The 12503-nt window shown below is 36.9% G+C and overlaps 1 long non-coding RNA gene across 1 annotated transcript in view; it reads right to left on the reverse strand.

Moving 5' to 3' along the window:
* Positions 1–480: 480 nt before the first annotated feature.
* LOC116649992 (uncharacterized) overlaps positions 481–12503 on the reverse strand; it is a 35582-nt gene continuing 23559 nt past the window's right edge. The window contains exons 2-4 of the long non-coding RNA XR_004302985.2: positions 1741–1951; positions 1389–1676; positions 481–1337 (exon numbers count right to left, since the gene is read on the reverse strand). This is a non-coding gene — a long non-coding RNA (uncharacterized lncRNA). The remainder of the gene's footprint in view (positions 1338–1388; positions 1677–1740; positions 1952–12503) is intronic.

A 12503-nucleotide genomic window follows, 5' to 3' on the forward strand; every position in this document is an offset into this window, starting at 1 on the left:
TTCCCATTCGTCTCTCCTTTAAGCTTTTAATTTTAAAATATTCTTACTCTCCTGGGCCTGGCAATATTCCTAGTTGTCTACTCAAAGAGTGGAATTCTAAGGCTAAAGCTTTTTAATCTATCCCTTGCATCTTCTGTCTTTCCATCTGTTTGGGTGAAAAGTCTGCAATACAATATAACAGAAGCATGGCAAAACTGTCCGCTATCCCTAAATTATTTGAAGAAATAATAACTTCGAATTTGCAGCCTTAGTGCAAATCAGTAGTTTCTAGACACTAGTCTCCCAACATGGATTCTAAAAAATCGGTCAACTACAACCAATTTGCTAGAACTTCCTTTCTTGGTAGATGATGCTTTCCTTTCTAAAATAAAAACTGATGTCATTTACACTGACTTCAATAAGGCGTTTCACTCAGTGCACCATGATCTATTACTTCTTCAACTTGACCGATTAGGTTGCCCCCCCCCCCCCCCCCCCCCCCCCCCCCAACGTCTCTTTTGAATTGGATTTCTTCTTACGTTTAATATGTAGGACCCAAAGAGTAATGCTAAGGCTGACTACCTCTAAATAGGTTCATGTTACTTCTGGTGTTCCACAAAGTAGTCACATGCCTGGGTACTTCCGTATGCGGAATATGTGAAGCTTATTCTATTATATACAAATATCTTTTTGGCCATTAAATTGCATCTAAATTGTCCAAAGTGTATTTTTATGATCTTTAATCGTATTACAATCGGTAGTCCGTAAGGTCGTCTTCAATGCTCTGTTCCGTGTAGACCAGGAATTACTGCCCCTTATTCCTACCTACCTGCACAACAGACTACGTTATAGACAACTCTTTTCGCGTGTTATGTAAAAATTACAACAGTTTGCATCACATTTTCTCCACCGAACTTTCTCTACCTCTAATAAAATAGTTGCTTTCAGGACACTTTCGGGATCTTACTGACCATCTTACTGACATGCTATACATTTTCCACCACCGGGTCGGTGATTTTCAATTACTTTCTAGTTTAAATTTCTTTACTTTATTAATAATTTCATTCCTTTGTCTTCCTAATAACTCATTCCCCAGTTACCTGCCGCTGGCTGTGAGTCAATCTATTCGAAAGATTACACATTTTTGCAAGCCTGGCTTCATAAGAATAAACTATGTTTGTATCAAATAAATTACTCAGGCCACCAATGCCAGCTAATGGGCCTATGTATATCCGCGTACAATCCAGCTGAGCAAGCAGAGGCGCCCACCACACGAACAAGGTAACAACGAGCTGTGGTGTTACGGGCCAGAATTGTTACTTCTACATCAAAACTAATGGCACATTCCATTAAAACCCCTGCAACATACGATTAAAGAAATTAAAGTAAACCTCGCAAATACGACTTACTCAATCCCCTTTTTCGAACGCTTCTCCAAGTTATACCGAGCCTTGCAAGTGATGGCGTACATTTCGCCAAGCGTTGCAATACTTCCGTCATCAAACGAAATTGACAGCAGGGAGATATATTATACACAAGAAATCCTTATCCAGGCCATCCCAGGATACCCAAAGCAAACAGCTGCGATGAGGAACATCCAATATTTTATATTATTCACGCCTCTTGATTGCGTTCACTTAACGGATATCCTTGCATGAAGGTAATCAGCTGATGATACATCTAATACGATCACAGTCCTGGATTCCAAAACTCTAGGTCAAAGAAGAAAAATTTTCGAAACGCAGATCTTGGGTGTCTTACCTGTGGATAGAGTCTGGGGTCTCTGAACTAATGCGCAGATTCCCCAGAGAGCTCTATGATAGCTAGGTTCGCTGTGGCAACACTAACAAGACATACTCCTACCAAGCGGCTATGCCTAGGAAACGCAATCGTCATTGGACAGGATATGTCAACGCTGCTCTTAAAATTATACGCTGCCCACCAGTAGCCTCGCTGGTTTGCCCACAGTTGGCTAAGAGAACCAAACAAATAAATAATAACAAATTGTCAGATTAAAAAAAATCTCTATTCTCTGAAGTTGAAAGAAAATAGTTTCTGTACAAATGCAACATACTTACCGTCGTCGTATATCAATTTTCATGGCTTGTGCAATAAGAGTTTCTGAGAAAATCTCTTAGGTCTTTAGAGCTAGAGCCACCAAACTTGACAAGTATCTTCTATAATATTATATATATATATATCTATATATATATATATATATATATATATATATATCAAGTATATTTTATAGCTATCGCCACCTCCCCGCTATCCAATTTGTACTGCGCGTCAGTATGCGCCATAATTTTAAAGCAATTGACTTTTGAGAATATACATATATTCTATAGTAAAATAAGATATACTGTTGAAAATTTCATTAAGATCGGTTAGGAGCAGGAAAGTGATGTCGGCGATTTGTTGCAGCTAGAAGACGGTCACACTGAAGAAAGACCACGGTCGACAGGCAACGCTGGTGTAGCTGATCACGCGGTTACAGTTGGCAGCGCTGCTACAGCTGGCCACGCTGGAGCGGCCGGACACAATTTAAATGCTTGCATTGAAACTGGAGTGATGAATTTGGCCAAAGAAATTTTATTAGAATTTACTGGAGAAGGTGAGGTGCGTAAATGGGAAATGCAATTCTCCAATGTGGCCAAAATCTACAAGCTAAATGAGATGCAATAGCACTTGCTTTGTACAAGTAAATTGAAAAGTGTTGCTTTGAAGTGGCTCCATGCACATCATTGCTCCGATTGACCAGATGCTAAACCAATTGGTTTTGGCGTTCGGTGGAGGATTTTCAAAGTCGGAACTACGACAGAAGTTTGAGGATCGGGCTTGGAAACCAAATGAGGTGTTCACCACATACTTTAGCGAAAAAAACATATTGGAGGCACAGGCACAGGACATTAATATTGATGTAGAGGAGTTAATGGAGGGTATTATTCGAGGCATACGTTGCGAAAACTTGCGCATTCAAGATAGTATGCATTGTTTTACCAATCCGGCTCAAATTTTACGTGCGTTTGCATCTATAAAATGGCCAATTAAACGGACACGAAACACTGTAGTGAAACAAGCTGCACAGGAAACACATGCGGACAAACAACAACGTTGCTACAATTGCAATGCCAAGGGCTATTGGGATAAAGATTGTTTAAAGCCTAAACGGGAGCCAGGATCTTGCAATGCGTGCGGTTCAAAGGATCACCTAATAGCAGGATGTCCAAATAGGAAGTCTGTTATGGAAAACAAATATGTAAGATACTTAAGAATTCCTTTTAGTAACTCATTTAAGAAATCAATAATTGCAGAATGCCTCATAGGCTCTGGCAGCCTTATTTCATTTTTAAAGGAAAAGTTTCTACCATTAGCAATTAAGCGTATGCCAGATGCAAGCTCGTATGTAGGATTAAATGGACGTAAACTAAGAAATCTTGGAAAAATCTTATGTTATATAAAGAAAAAGTTAATAAATGTTTATTTTAATGTTATAATTGTGGCAAATGAATCTATGAGGTATGACGCTGTGCTTGGCAGAGATTTTATGGAAGCTTTTGATTTGAATATTGATTTAAGAACATTGAAAAATGTGAATGTGGATAAAGTTGATTATCAGAATAATGTTAAAAATGATAACAAAGCTACAAGCTACACGAAAGAAGAAAATGAAGTGGATGATGAAGTTACCAAATACTAGCAAAATGAAGATATATTTTTCAATGATAAAATTGGTAATGATGAAATAGTTGGTAACGAAATTGTTAGTGATGAAATAGGTAGTGATAAAACTGTAAGTACCAAAACTCTTAGTGATAAAGTTGTTTGGGATGAGATAGTTAGTAATAAAATAATTACTGATGAAATAGTAAGCAAGGAAGTGATTAGTATCGAAACTATTGGTGATGAGATAGTGATGGAGGGGTAAGGAAATTAGTCATATCAAACCGGGATTGAAAAAGTGATTATAGAAGATAAAGGAAACGATGCAGAAAATAATAATAATCATGTTAATGAAGCTCCAGCGAATAGTGAAATCACTGGGATTGGAGTGTTGGAAGAGAATTTTGAAAGGGAAATTTAATAAAACAGAAAATACATATATGTTAAGTGAAGACATTGATTATAGCATAAAGTGTGAATTTGAAAATTTATTAGAGAATACTTATGCTAAAGCGATAAGGCCAAATCAGCCAAAAATAAGACATGAGCTAAGCATACGATTAGAAAATGACAAAGTATTGGACGATTACATGAAAGATGGAATTATTAGGCCTAGTTGTTCAGAGTATGCATCGCCTATAGTACTAGTGAAGAAAAAAAACGGGAGACATGAGACTATATATTGATTTTAGAAGACTGAACAAAATTATATGACAACTACGCGCTACAATTGATCGATGATTAGTTAGATAGGCTATGCGGAAAAACAGTTTTTACAAAGTTGGACCTACAAAATGGGTATTTTCAAATGGGTATTTCTTAGGATGCCAATGGGATTGAAAACTGCGCCGCTTGTATTTCAGAGATTTGTTTATAACATATTTTGTGATATTATAAGAGATAATAAAGGAATTGTTTATATGGATGATATTATCATCGAAAGTGGAAACTCAAAGGAACACATGGAGACTTTAAAGGAAGCTTTTATAAGACTGGTTCAAAACAAACTAGAATTGTAATTAGACAAGTGGGAATTTTTTAAAAGCAGCGTTGAATATTTAGTACTTTAAGTGGATAGTAGGGCATAAGGGCAAATGAAAAAGGATTAGAAGCGGTAAAATCCTTTCCAATACCAAACAAAAATCAGGGAGTGCAAAGTTTCTTGGGGTTATTCTCCTACTTCAGGAGGTTTATTCTTGACTTTTCTATATTAGGTAAGCCCTTATATGATTTATTTAAAAAATATAAGAAATTCAAGTTTGGAGAAGAGGAGCTTAAGTGTTTCAATATGTTAAAAGACAAATTGTTAGAGGCGCCAGTACTATTAATATATAATTACAAAGAAGAAATAGAACAACATTGTGATGGTAGTGAATTGGGATTTGGGGCGGTATTATTTCAAAAGAAAGAAGATAGAAAGTTACATCCGGTTTTTTATTTTTCTAAAAGAACAAGACAGATTGAGTCTAAATATCATAGTTTTGAGTTAGAAACGGTAGCTATAATTTATGCATTACGTAGATTTCGTATATATCTGCAGGCAAGACGATTTAAAATAATGACAGATTGCAACTCTTTAACTTTAACGATTAACAAAATAGATTTAAATCCGAGAATTGCTAGATGGGCGCTAGAGCTACAAAATTATGATTTTGAATTAGTGCATAAATCGGGTAAACAAATGCAACATACGTTAAGCAGATGTTATGAGGATATTTTAGTTATTGAATCAAATAGTTTTGAGGATAATTTGGTTATTTGCCAAGGCAAAGATGAAAAACTAGTGGATATTAGGAAGCTGTTAAAAGAAGAGCATAAGCTATTTGAAATGAGAAATGGGGTCATATACAGTAAGACAAATGATAGCAGATTAGTTTTTTATGTACCAACGGATATGGAAGAACATGTCCTTTACAAATATCATGATGAGTTGGGACATGCAGGAAGAGATAAGATGATTAATGCTATTGGAAAGAGTTTTTCGTTCCCACATATGAAGGAAAAAGCAATAAAACATATAGGAAATTGTTTAAAATGCATTGCTTTCGCCCCCAAGTCGGGCAAGAGTAAAGGACTACTACATAGCATACCGAAAGGAAACAAACCATGGGAGATGGTCCATATAGACCATTACGGACCAATTAATGCAGGAAGAGCTTATAAATATATATTTGCGGTGGTTGACGGATTTTCCAAATTTGTTAGACTATACACAGCAAAGACAACAAGTTCGAAAGAAGCGATTAGTGCATTAAAGGATTATTTCAGAGCTTATTGCCGACCTAAGTTAATTATATCGGATAGAGGAAGTTGTTTTACTGCAAAGGATTTTGAGGAATTTTTAAATAATGAGGGAGCAACACATATTAAAAAAGCAACTGGATGCCCGCAAGCAAATGGGCAGATGGAAAGATTAAATAGGGATCTGGGTCCGATGATTGCAAAAATGGCGGAATCAGAAAAGGGATTACATTTGGATGTTATTGTGGAAGAGGTTGAATATGCAATAATCAACACACAACACAAAAGTATAAAGATATTTACCAAACGAAATGTTATTCGGATTACAACAGAAAGGAAAAATTTGTGATGAATTAAACGAAAAATTAGAAGAGTTAACACAGGTGAACAGTTTCGATACAAAAAATTTGGAAAATATTAGAAAGAGTGGGGAAACATGTGAAAAAAAAGCTCAAGTCAGAAATGAGGAGCGCATTAATAAAAAGAAGAAAGTATCATTAAAATATAATGGTGACTAAATAATAGGTGATTATCTTTCAATCTTTCAATTATCTCGCAACCCGTATGTTGGTGTCTGGAATAGCCAAAACTTTAAGCATTGGATTCGAAAATAGTAAATACGCATTAAAGAGTTATTAAGATAGGTATACATATAAAATACAGAGATCAGGAGCTCTCTTTGACAGAATGGACGAGTTGTAATAGGATAAGATCGTCATGTGTAGCCCTAGTTATGTTATTATAGTGTAGCTATCTATGTTAAGAATAACAGCATCATAAGTATATATCGATAATGAAATAAATATCAATAAGAAAGGCTGCCGAGATGAAGTGTGAGGCAGTCTATCTACAGCCGCGGAATAAAGAAGGCGTTGTGGTGAAAAAGAGGCAAACCACCAAGAACTTAAAAAAATAAATCATTACTATTTATTACACTATTACAACATGTACATGTACATGTACAAAAACACATTCATTACATTCTTTTCTGTGCTGCTATTGGTGTGAATGTTTTGTAGTGGCGGCGGCAAGGCGTGAGGTCGAGGACATTCTTTTTTTAAATTTATTTTTATTTTTTTCTAATGCGAACGAGGGCTTAGTCTATGCCCTAGTCGGGAGTACCCGATTAGACTCTTATTTGTTATAAATACTATAAAGTTGATTGCACTTTTGTACTATTACTCACGGTCTTTCTATATAAGTGACCATGTCAATGAGTGGATAAATTTTATGGTGGTTTTCATAAGTCCTATTGATTAATCGTATCTTATCTTAATTTATCGATGATGTCCTTAAATTCACTTTCCTCTCGAATATCGGTGATTTTGGTTTATCAACGCCCTGTGATGTGAGGCTATGAAGGTAGTACCGCCAACCCCCTTTTCTCATACAACAACTTGTTGCCTTAAGTTGCAAATGTAAGATTATTAATCTATAAGATAATCTGTAAGATTATTATCGTTGCTCCCGTTGTTGTCTAGACACAACATTAGCATACAGCAGGAGGTTGATGTTGCCACAGAGAACCGAAATGAGACACCGTCAACGACAATAGCTTGACAGCATGCAGATCTTAAGACATAAATACATTTTCACAAATAAATACCAATCCAAAGATTCCAAAGAAGGAATCCATCACACTTGCGATGAATCATGACTTTAACTGAGAGGGAAGTCATCACCATTATAATACACTAGGATACAAATTAAAAAGAAAAATAAGTAAAAGTAAGGTTAAAGTAAACAAAAAAAAAATTCGAGTAAGAATTTGGAACAGTTTTAATTTGATTTGTATTTCAAGGCGACCAACAAAATCAAATGCAACAAAACCTTTCAAGAGTTTAAAACTTCCTTAGTACAATGATTTCGAAAAAGGTCTCAGTTGGAGTGTATTCTTCGGGCGATTTACACAACCAACGGCGCCAACACACATCGAATCTCCCGACAACCTAGCAAAACATGCTTGAGCAAGTTGCCTCATGGGCTTTATATTCTGTTGACCAAACAACACATATTTAAGCATCTTTAACCACCCACTTACGCAACAAAACACTTTAAATCATTCAGAGAGATGAACATAATTTTCGTTATAAAAGGATCGTTAAGCCGTTTAGACCATCGTTTATTGAATCCAAGCACATCTTTTGCCTCATTAGCGATGGTATCTATGTAATGTGTTGTGCAACGCTGCCGGAAAAAACTGTCCAAGCTAAATTGGCTGCTCAACCCACGCAGCTAACTTTCGCTTGCAAGCAAACGACTTGTCTACTTACAAGTTGTGGCACCCATCTGGCGATACGCCAAACAGATCGGAGGCTTGGCTACTCCTGCAAGAGGAAGAGCCTCCAAACCCTTCAAAGCAAGGCTCTCCGCCGGTTGGCAGATGCACCATATTACGCGCGCAACACCGTCCTCCACAGAGAACTGCTGGTTCCCTGGGTTGAAGACCAAATCAGTACCCATTGCGCCCCTTATAATAACCGGCTAGCCACACACGCCAACAGGCTCGCTGCTACTCTCCAAGGTGCCCGCCCCATCAGAAGATTAAGAAGAAGGACATTTGGCCAGATACTCCACCCCCAACTTCGGTTACCCATTGACTTTTTTAGGCGACGCGGCCCCCTCCTCTCAGGCCAACAACCTAATAAATAATAATAATGTAAGCTTCACAACATAACAAATTTAAACTAGTTTATATTGACAAAAACCTGGCGGATGTAATAAGCGACAAACAAATGGTGCATAAGGCAACCTTAAAAGCCGTTTATTAAGAATAATATTATACTTAAGAGAACGAACGTCCATATCATTAACTGTTAGTATATGTCGCAATGGGTGTTGTGGGTTTCAATTCAGATGCAATGGACTGGCCGAACACCAAAGTTACATAGCGTTCAAATCTTCTTATAGACGAGAATGTTGTAGAGGATAAGTGTATGATAGAATCAAAACAAGGCAGAAGGAAGCATCTCCGACCCCATAAAATATATATATTCTTGATCAGCATCAATAGCCGAGTCGATCTAACCATGTCCGTCTGACTGTCCGTCTGTCTGTCTGTCCGTATGTATGAACGCAAGGATCTCAGAGCCTATAAGAGCTAGAGCTAGACGTAAGTACTCCTAGTGCGTGCGTAGATCAAGTTTGCTTCAGATAATCAATAACTTACTCCGTTTCCAAGCAATCGATAAGAATCGATATCGACAGAGCTAGTTAGTCAAGTTAATAACACGACTTTTATTGCCAACCAATTTAAGCTACAATTTAAATGCAATTGACTTTTTCAGAATACACAAATATTCTATGGTACAATAAGATATACTGTAGAAAATTTCATAAAGATCGGTTAAGAAAAAACCTAAGTTATATGCAACTGCGCAATTGGATGAGGCAGCAGCTTCAAGAATTTCGCATACATGTACACACACACATTCATGCGCGTCTGCTTCACATTCTATCGTATTCTAACAGCATGGTAATTGCGACTTTTTTCTGTAATGCTATTTTAGATCCTTTTTTTTATAAGTACTTAATTATTGGTGTGGCTGCTGAGTAGAGGCATAACAGGTGGCGCGGTCTGTCGCTAGTTGAGCCCTATCGGGGAAAGTTTTTTTTTTTTTTTTGCTGGTGTAGCTGTTGCGTAGTGTCGACAGCAAGTCATGCGGTCAGTTCCGAGTTAAAATCCTGCCAAGGAATTTTTTTAAATTTATTTGGCGTTGGAATAAGAGGGTTCAGGGTATTCTCTAGTTGGGAGCTCCCGACTAGAACCTCTTATTTGTTTTATATTGAAACTGTTAATGCTTTCCCCTTTGGAATAGCAATTCAAAAAGTAAGCTATTCAGTCTGGAAGTGGATTCCATTCCTTTCACCAGCGTAGCTGAATCCAGCCTTAAGAATTTTTAGTTGTTCAGTTGTCATATTACAAGAAACACACGAGCACTAAGCGCCCAAAATCTTTTTCATTGAAAGTTAGCAACAATTTGGTTTCTTGTTTGTATAAATGCCTATAATTTTCATAACGCCTCGGACGCTTGGACGCTTTCAAAGTAAAAACAAATGAATAAAATAAACTAAAGCGGCAATAGTGTAACAATTTTTGTGGCTCTCGAGTAAATCAAATTTATAATAAAAAGAAAATCACTTTAGCCGTCGGCCAATCAATTGCTACCATCGTTGAACTATGCCAAGGAAAAAACATCTAAAATGAAAGGCCCATAAAAAAGTTAGATTTAATGCGCTAATAAAGACGTTAGATTCATATAAGTATATAAGTAATAGCTTCGATTTTTCATTTAATTTAAACATGGCAACTTAAGAAAAAGTGACGAATCATAGAAGAACTACTATAAGTTTATTAAAAGCATAATTCGTAAAATGATTTTTAAGGGTAAATTGAACCCGGAATGTACAAAGTTAGAATATAATTTAAAATTGTTGGCCTGACATATAGATAGAGCGTTGAAATATCATCAGCCTACAAAAAGAAATACAATTCAGTGCCTATGCCGACCACTTTTTCCTTAGTATTCCCCTCAATAGACAAAAAAAACCAAACGTACAACCTCAACAGCCTTTTCTCAAAAATTCACGAATGGTGTTCATACTCAGGAGCCTCACTTTCCCTAGAAAAATGCCAACACCTACACATTTGCCGAAAGCAGAACTGCACATGCAACATTTCATGCAATAATACCCCAATTCCCTCAGTCTCCAACCTAAAAATCTTAGGACTAACAATAAACAATAAATACAGATGGGACTCACACATAAAACAAATTCAGCCGGCCTTAAACAACAAACTTAACATAATTAAATGCCTATCAAGCCCGAAACTAAGCTGCAACACACACACACACGCTTTTAAATATAACTAAATCAACCATAATCTCAAAAAAAGACCTCGCACTTTTTATCTATGGCCACGCACCTAAATCAACCCTCAACAAACTCAAAACTTTATTTAACGCCGCAATTCGAATTTCACTGGGAGCACTTCGCTCAACCCCCATCCCCAACCTGCTTTTTGAAACAAACGTACCCACAATAGATAAAAAAGAGACCTTACCACATCTAAAACATTCAAAACACTACTACACAGTTCAAACTCACCAATTTACAAATACATTAAACAATACGCGACCCAAAAAAGAAGCAAGTGAACGTCAACACTAGAAAAAATCATCCTCTCATGCAAACAACACAACATTCCCTACCTCCCTTTTCCTAACAAAACAACCACCCCCCAATGGACATTTCCCCCCTCCCTTATCAACACTACACTACAAAAATTTAGCAAATCCAACACACCGCCAACCGTATACAGACAACAATTTCTGGAACTCCAAGACAAATACAACGACCATACATTCATATACACAGATGGCTCTTTGCAAAATAGCACAGCCACTTTTGCCATCACCACCGAAAATGAAATCCTAAAAAGATGCATTCTACCCCACTACTCATCAGTCCTCTCAGCCGAAACACTAGCAATTCTAGACGCAATAAAACTAATTCAAAAAAAACCGGGCAACTACATAGTTTGTTCTGACTACCTCGCATCCTTTAAAAATCCGTCCGGAACATCAACAACAACAACTTATATTCCATAACCATTAGATCCATCCTCACAAAAACTGCCCCTACAATAAAACTCCTTTGGATACCTGGCCACTGTGGCATTGAAGGAAACGAGCTAGCCGACACGACAGCCAAATCCACATACAATATGCCCCCACACTATACCCCTAACTCCAACACTACAGACATAACAAAATTTCTGGCGAAGGAGCTAACTTATAAACACAAACAAAACTTAAAGCTCTGCAACAGATGGTACAAACAACTAAACACAAACCCAACAAACACAACCCTTTACCTAAAAAATATAAATCAAAAAAACATTACACGCAGCGACCAAATTAAAATAGTTAGACTCAGACTAGGACACACAAGATTCACACAACAACACTACAACAACCCGGACAACATCATACCCTGCCCAAACTGTCATACAACAAATGATCTGACAATTAAACATACCCTCACCAACTGCACTGCAACTTCATACTTAAAAAACCAAATATTCCGGAACAGGTGCACCCTTCTCGCTTCTCGAAAACCCAACCCCTGAAAATATCTCCAAAATAATTGAATTCCTTAAAACAACAAACATGTATCGCCTTCTATGACCCAACCCAATGTAAATATGTAAATATGTAAGTGTAATATGTATACAAAAAATGTAAATAAGTATAGCAGCAAGCCGAAGGCCCCCGCAGCAATTTTTAATTATACCTAACTATTAAATAAATAAATAAATCAGAAGAGAAACTTTTGACCCAGATGGTTATCGTGCTGATCTCGAATTACTTTCTATAATGACAACAATTCGTTTAAAGTCCGCTATAATGTCTTTAATTTCTGACACTCCTGCAGGCATGCGCATTGCGCCTCCACGCACACTTTTCCGCATTCTGGCAGTTGCCAAGTATAGTAGTAAATACTCCTTATTCAAGAGGTTTGTTTCAAGACACCAAGGACAATTATTTGAAAGCACTCGACAGTCTAAGGAAAGAAAGTATACGACTATGAATGTCTAATATTCAATGAACATATTT

The sequence above is a fragment of the Drosophila virilis genome, unplaced genomic scaffold (genome assembly GCF_030788295.1).
Source record: "Drosophila virilis strain 15010-1051.87 unplaced genomic scaffold, Dvir_AGI_RSII-ME tig00001625, whole genome shotgun sequence".
In the NCBI taxonomy this organism is placed as follows: Eukaryota; Metazoa; Arthropoda; class Insecta; order Diptera; family Drosophilidae; genus Drosophila; species Drosophila virilis.